Source organism: Athene cunicularia, assembly GCF_003259725.1.
Source record: "Athene cunicularia isolate RWA chromosome 7 unlocalized genomic scaffold, athCun1 chr7_part1, whole genome shotgun sequence".
In the NCBI taxonomy this organism is placed as follows: domain Eukaryota; kingdom Metazoa; phylum Chordata; class Aves; order Strigiformes; family Strigidae; genus Athene; species Athene cunicularia.
The window spans coordinates 33,365,143-33,371,481 of NW_020799107.1; positions in this window are offsets into that span (position 1 = coordinate 33,365,143).

Here is a 6,339-nt window from a genome sequence, read left to right on the forward strand (position 1 = left end):
TCCTGACTGGTTAAAAAACCCCCCAAAAACAGCAGTAAGTAAAGCAATGCTAGTTGTGCTAGTAGAAAAGTGTGTAGTGCAACCATCAACATTACTAAGAAGAGCTCAGTGGTGGGACCACAACCCTGAGAACCTAAGGGAATTAATTTTTTTTTGATTCGTTTTTTTAAATAGGTGCTAAACAACAGCTGTGGTGACAGAGGACAGGCAGGTAACATGTGAGCTACAACCTATAGAGGTGTGCTGCCAAGTGTGCCAGAACCATTAAGCCCAGCAGGAACTGGCCAAAAGTTCAGAGACACTTTTCACTGCTAAATTTAGGGTAACTCTGCTCAGTGCAGGGGTTGTGGAAAGCCCTGCGGAAGCCCAGTTCCCTCCACTGGTGGTGTAGCCTGCCTTAGCTGTGCCTCCCCTCCTCTCCACCAAGCAGGCAACCTCAGAACACGGCTTGATTTCTCTGGTTCACCACCCTGGTGTCAGGCATTTCAGTTCTATTGATTATGAAGTTGTACTAAAGTGCATTTTGAGACTTCACACTTGGTTGCTAGAATCTTATGGTTGATTATGCTTTCTCCTTTCCTAGATCATATCCTGTTTAATTTACAGTTGTGCAAAAAATGGCTTATTAAGATAGTGGCATACAGCATGTAGGGTGGCACACTAAAAAATAGTGGAATTTGACTCTTAAACAGATGTGAAAATCCCACTCATTATCATTGTTTATGACTTCTAGTTTGAACATAGTTCAGTGGCAGATTAATGAATTTATAAACCTCTTTATAGCAACTAAATTTAATCTATAGTTGACAGAACATGAGTTAGGTAAGGTAAACACCTCCTGGACCAAAGTAGGATTGACAATTACGCTGAATTTTGGAAAGAAATTACTCTCAATTTCTCAAATTTAACTAATAAATCAAAGACTATTGCTCTGTATCAGATATGGGTGAAGGATAACGCTATGGGTCAATTTTTGGAAGATTCTGGATTCTGGGAAAGTATGGATGTAGCATATGACTGCTTCATTTCCATTAGTATTCTTGGTTTATTCAAACTTTCTTGCTTTAACTGGATATTAAAACTGAAGTGATAAAATACCAGAAAAAGTATGAATCACTTAAATTACATGCTAAAGTCTGTTATCTTGACATTTTTCTGAATGAATATTGAAATGCTTAGCAAAAAAAAAAAAAAAAAAAAAAATATCTTGAAGTTTCTCTATCAGTGATCAGACCCAGACTTCATTTGAAAAAAATTCTTTTTATATTTAGTTATGAAAAGCATGCTCTTAATTATAATGATGTTCATTAAAACAAATGCCTTGAAAGACTACTATTTTCAATTCAAAGGCTTTTCAGAAAACCTCTGAAAAAAACCCATAATCTACAATAAATCTATCCTAGAAAACTATTAGGTGGAAAAACATACCAATGGTATGTATATGAGATATATATGTACAGCTTTATGTGTGTATATGCATGCTCTGCTTCAGAGAATCAAGAGGTTTAGTTCTGTCTTTCATTTTTTTTCCACATTTATAAAAGTATTAAGAAGCGGCTTAATTTGATGAAATCAAACATTGAATGAAAACAAAGATGTTAGCTCTGAAATAAGACATCAGTTTTGCAGGGCTATAGATCCTTTGAACTTGGATGACATTGTCTCTGAGGACAAGATGTTTGATGAATTTTAGACTTTAAAGCCTTTAGTAGGAAAAATTAGTCCAGAATCTGTTTCTGTAGGATGGGAAAAAAAGATATTTCAATCTTCAAAAGATCAGGAAAAAAATGATGTCATTTTCTATTTCTCTTAAGTACCTTTCCTTCAGATGTTTATATTGGAAGAGGCTCAATAGCCATGAATTTAGGGGCTTATGTTCCTAGTGATATGGGCATTTATGTCCTCTGCACAGAATATTGAGGAGAGAAAAAAAACCCCAACCCTTAGAATACAAGGATAAAGGGATATATGGATAAGATTGTCTTAAAAAACATTGCTAACTATTTTTAATCTATTAATTTAAAATAATGAACATAATGATCGGTGTAAAATTATATTACCCCCGTTATATGCCAAATCTGTTAGGAACAGCTGCTTTGCATTCAGTATATCATAATGACATACACTGCAGAGTTATAATGTTTAAATTTTTTCCTTAAGTCCTATTTTAGATTTGCAAGCTTGCGCATGAGGGGAGAAGGGCCGGTGCCTCCATCGCACTGTCGCTGCTAAAGGTTATCAGAAAACCCTCTTGGCTCTGTGAAGAAATGAGTAATGAGTGCAAGTTGTTTTTGCAGACCCTGTTCCAAGGGAAGAATAAACCAGGATTAAAAAGTCTCACGGAGAATATTTTTTCCCAAGTGTATTTTTCGATGGCTTTTTTTTCTCAGAAGAACTAATAGGGTCATCATAACTGAAGCTTGAAATGAAGGTGAACTGATACCAGAGGTGGGGAGGTGGGCTAAAGGGACAGTAATTAATTGAGTCTCTGTAAGCACACGGAGGCTGCAGCGGAGAGGTCGTTCTGCTGACACTCCTGTCCAGGTGCGTGACCAAGGAGAGGGGGCTGCTACCTGCAGTGCTGCACCTAATGTCATGAACTCCCTCTTTTCCTCTTTCCTAAATCCGAAACACCCCTAAACCCCGAAAAATATTCCCTAACCCTAAATACCACTTTCCTTTTGAGCTCCTAACGATACACTTTGTCCTATTGTACAGCAAGTCTGGACTAATACAAGTGATGGATCTCCAGGAATGCTTTTCACAGCTCAGAAGGTACAATTTTGGCTGGTAAGAAATTAGCATTGTAAATTTTTTGCTAAACACTCCCCCACATCAGGCAAGAGTGGACATGATGTAAAACATGGCACTAGGCACCTACTATTGTAGCGAAAAAGTGATTTTTTTTCTGTGATAATGTACATAGGTAACTACAACATCAGAATTACACGTAGACATGGTGCTTAGGGACATGGTTTAGTGGTGGACCTGGAAGTGTTAAACTGTCGGACTTGATGATCTTAAAGGTTTTTTCTAACATAAATGATTCTATGATTTTAATATGACAGTGCTGTGTACCTGCTTTAGGGGAGTCCCTGTGAATTTTGGCAGATATAGAATTTTAAAAAAAGGTTCATAAAAGAAAGATGACAAGCATGAATCAGAGGAATGAGGAAAACAAAATGGTTTGAAAAACAAAGGAAAAGGATATATGTGACTTCAGAGACCACAGACTCTAGAAATTAGAAGGAACTAAAAACCTGGAAAAATCTCAGAAATTATAGAATGAGGGCCATCAGTTTTCTATTTTTGCCTGCTTGAAGCAAGATGAAATTAAAAATATTCATGCAGACATGTTGGAATGGTCTGAGTAAAGACCTCCTTATTTTCTATAGGTGGCTGCTGGCTGTGAAGAAGTCTTCCAAGAAGTGCAAACAGCCAACATATCTAATACTCAACCTGGTGGTGCGATTTTTTTTTTTTTTTTTTTTTTTTCCATCTCCAAATCTTTGTACCTCTGTCCACCAGTAACCAATGAGATTTCCTGATATCTCCCAGATCATATGAGAATGTATAAAGCAATTCCTTGTCAGAAGGAGGGAGCTGGGGAAAAGGGCAACAGTTTATAGCCAGATACAAAAACTAGAACATTGAAATGCTGGGGTTTCAACCCCAAGCCCCAAATGAAGGTTGACATGTGGGTGATTCCCACAGCCCTTCCCAAAGGGGGGTGAGTTTCCCTTTAGGCTTCCCCCCAGGGTGCGGCAGCCTGGCAGACAGAGCCATTGGGTAAACGAGCCCCAGGTGTCCCACATTGAGTAACCCAAGGTCAGGTGTCCCACGCAGGGATAAAAGGAGGGACTCCTTGCAGGCAGGGCAGTGTCTGTGTGTGAGGTGGATGCCCTGTGCAGAGTTCCCTGTTGGGGAAGGACCCCCTGCCTCCCTGGGACTGGGCTCCACTCAGGTCTGGCTTTTGTAAACGTGGGCTCTGTGGGGATTGATGATGTGGCTTCCTTGGGCTTATGCACTTGGCTTGTTGACCTGGCTGTCTCCCATCCCTTCTATGGGAAACTGCATTTCACCATTTATCCCACCCATTGTTGGTCGTGTGGTGTCATTGTTGGGGTAAGTGGGATTGATGTCAGTTATGTATAACCTCATTGACTTGTTTGTACCCCCAGTGCTCACCCATGTACTGACCCTTTTGTGTCAAACACAGTCTGGTTATTGGTTCATCTTTATGCTGGCTGCCTCCTTTATGCTAGGACCGATAATTGGTAAAGCATACATGGACAAATAAAATCATAAGAAGCGATTGGAACTGACATACTAAATTATTTAATTCAACTAACTGCTTCAAGTCTTGGATAAACTGATTCATATTTTTTTGTTTCCCAGTCCGTTTTGGGCAGCAGTTTCCCATGAAAGCTTGTGGACATGAGCGAGGACAATCATCTGTCTGCGCAGGAGTTTTACTTCCTACATCTGATTTTCTCGTGTTTTTCTTGACTTCTTTCTTCTGGCACAACTGCCCGGGCAGTTCTGACTCACTGTGATGGCAGCGTGGGAGGGAGCAGCGCGAGAGCAGAGCCTACCACACCGATAAAAGCTGTGTTAGGAAAAGACAAGCGGTGACTTCAGTAATTCTTATTTCCACTAAATTTGAAGGGGGCTACTTTATTTTGGTGAATGCTTTGTGGTGTTGTATGCTTACATTTATCTTTTTGTGAATGTGGGATTTGATACTGTGGAAATGAGCCTATTTCCCCTCAAGGGCTGAAGCAAAAGAAGAGAATATCCCAGAACATCTCAGCTTTCTTCTGCAGTCGTCCTCAGCATGGGATTTTACAGGGCTTGTTATTTTCCTCGCTGTTATCCACCATGTAGCTGAAGCTTTTTTAATAGAGGTAGAAACAACACTGGCTGGACTATCAGTTTTATATCAAGGACAGCCACTTCATACTTCCTTTACTGTGAAAACACTGTCAATTTTTGGAACATCTCCAGTCAACAAGCTATTGGCGTGGAGAGTTTGGGTCACACCTGAAGCCAGTAGAGAACAACAGAGAGAAGAGAAGAACTTTGAGGAGGGATTTACTGGCACCTCTTTCTAACTCTGACTTGATCATGGGTGCATAGATTAAGATATTGTCACCCAATGTGCATGACTCATTTGTCTTTTTAAGGTCCATTATTGTGTGATGTAAAACCACCTTTTTGGCAGTTTGGTATTGTAGCACTTTTAGCACTTGGAGGCCTAACACTCTAGAAAATGCATTTACACTGCATTTAAAGCTTGCATGTAACTAAATCTTGTCAAGGAAAGTCTTTACATAATGCATCAACATATGCTGGGTTTTTGTCTCTTTTTTAGTACAGTATATCTATACAATGGGTTGGAGTGGCTTTTCTGTTATTAAAAATAGCCCTAGGCAAGGCTGGCCTTTAAAATAAGTTTCAAGATCCCTAAAACACCTGGGAAAGAGAGAGAAAAGGAACAGTTTGGATTTATGGAGAACTTTCTTACCTAGTAGTTTTCATTAATGTCAGTGTCTTTTTTTTTTTTTTTTTTTTTTTTTAAAGAGTGAAAAATTACATTAGGTAGGCTTGAAAAATGATTGCTGTAAAAATAAATGTTATCTCCTTAGCCATGAATATTTCTAAATCCAAATGTCATGATAAGGCAAAATGATCTTTGCAAGGACGCAAATGTCTAGAGAAGCCCGTTCTAAACTTCTCTGCTGCTTTGTAAAGTATTTCTGTTACAAAGTTTAGCAGCTCAACTATTAGGAGATGTTTCAATGCAAGATCATTTGTCTCCTAAAATTTGAGTGTTGTGGGTTTTAGACCTCAAGTCACAGTGCATATGTTCCTTCCATGTAGTCAACATGAAACTGCTGGAGAATCTCTAAAGATTTATTTTCTAGAACCCGTGACAATTTTTTAAAAAAATATCTTTTGTGCTTTTAAGACTGTGGTAAGTAAAAAACAGACTGTTTAGGGGGGAAAACAGGTCAGAGTAAAAGGTTTCGGAAGATGGTCCCAGAATGTTTATAATGGATGTTATGGTTGAGAAGGTTGTGTGGATTTAACCATTACTGTAAATTTACATTGACATTTCCATACGAGCTCCTACATAATAAGCATTTATTGCCCAAGCAGGTAATATTAGAGACTGCTCTTAGCTTGGACTATAAGCTATTGGAGCTGTTACATGGCCACGTGCATGGTCTTCTCGATACATAAGAATGTTCTCCTAGAGATGTTTCTGTTGGGATTGAATATTCAAGGCCCTTATAGCAAAAAAAAAAAAAAAAAAAAAAAAAAAAAAAAAAAAAA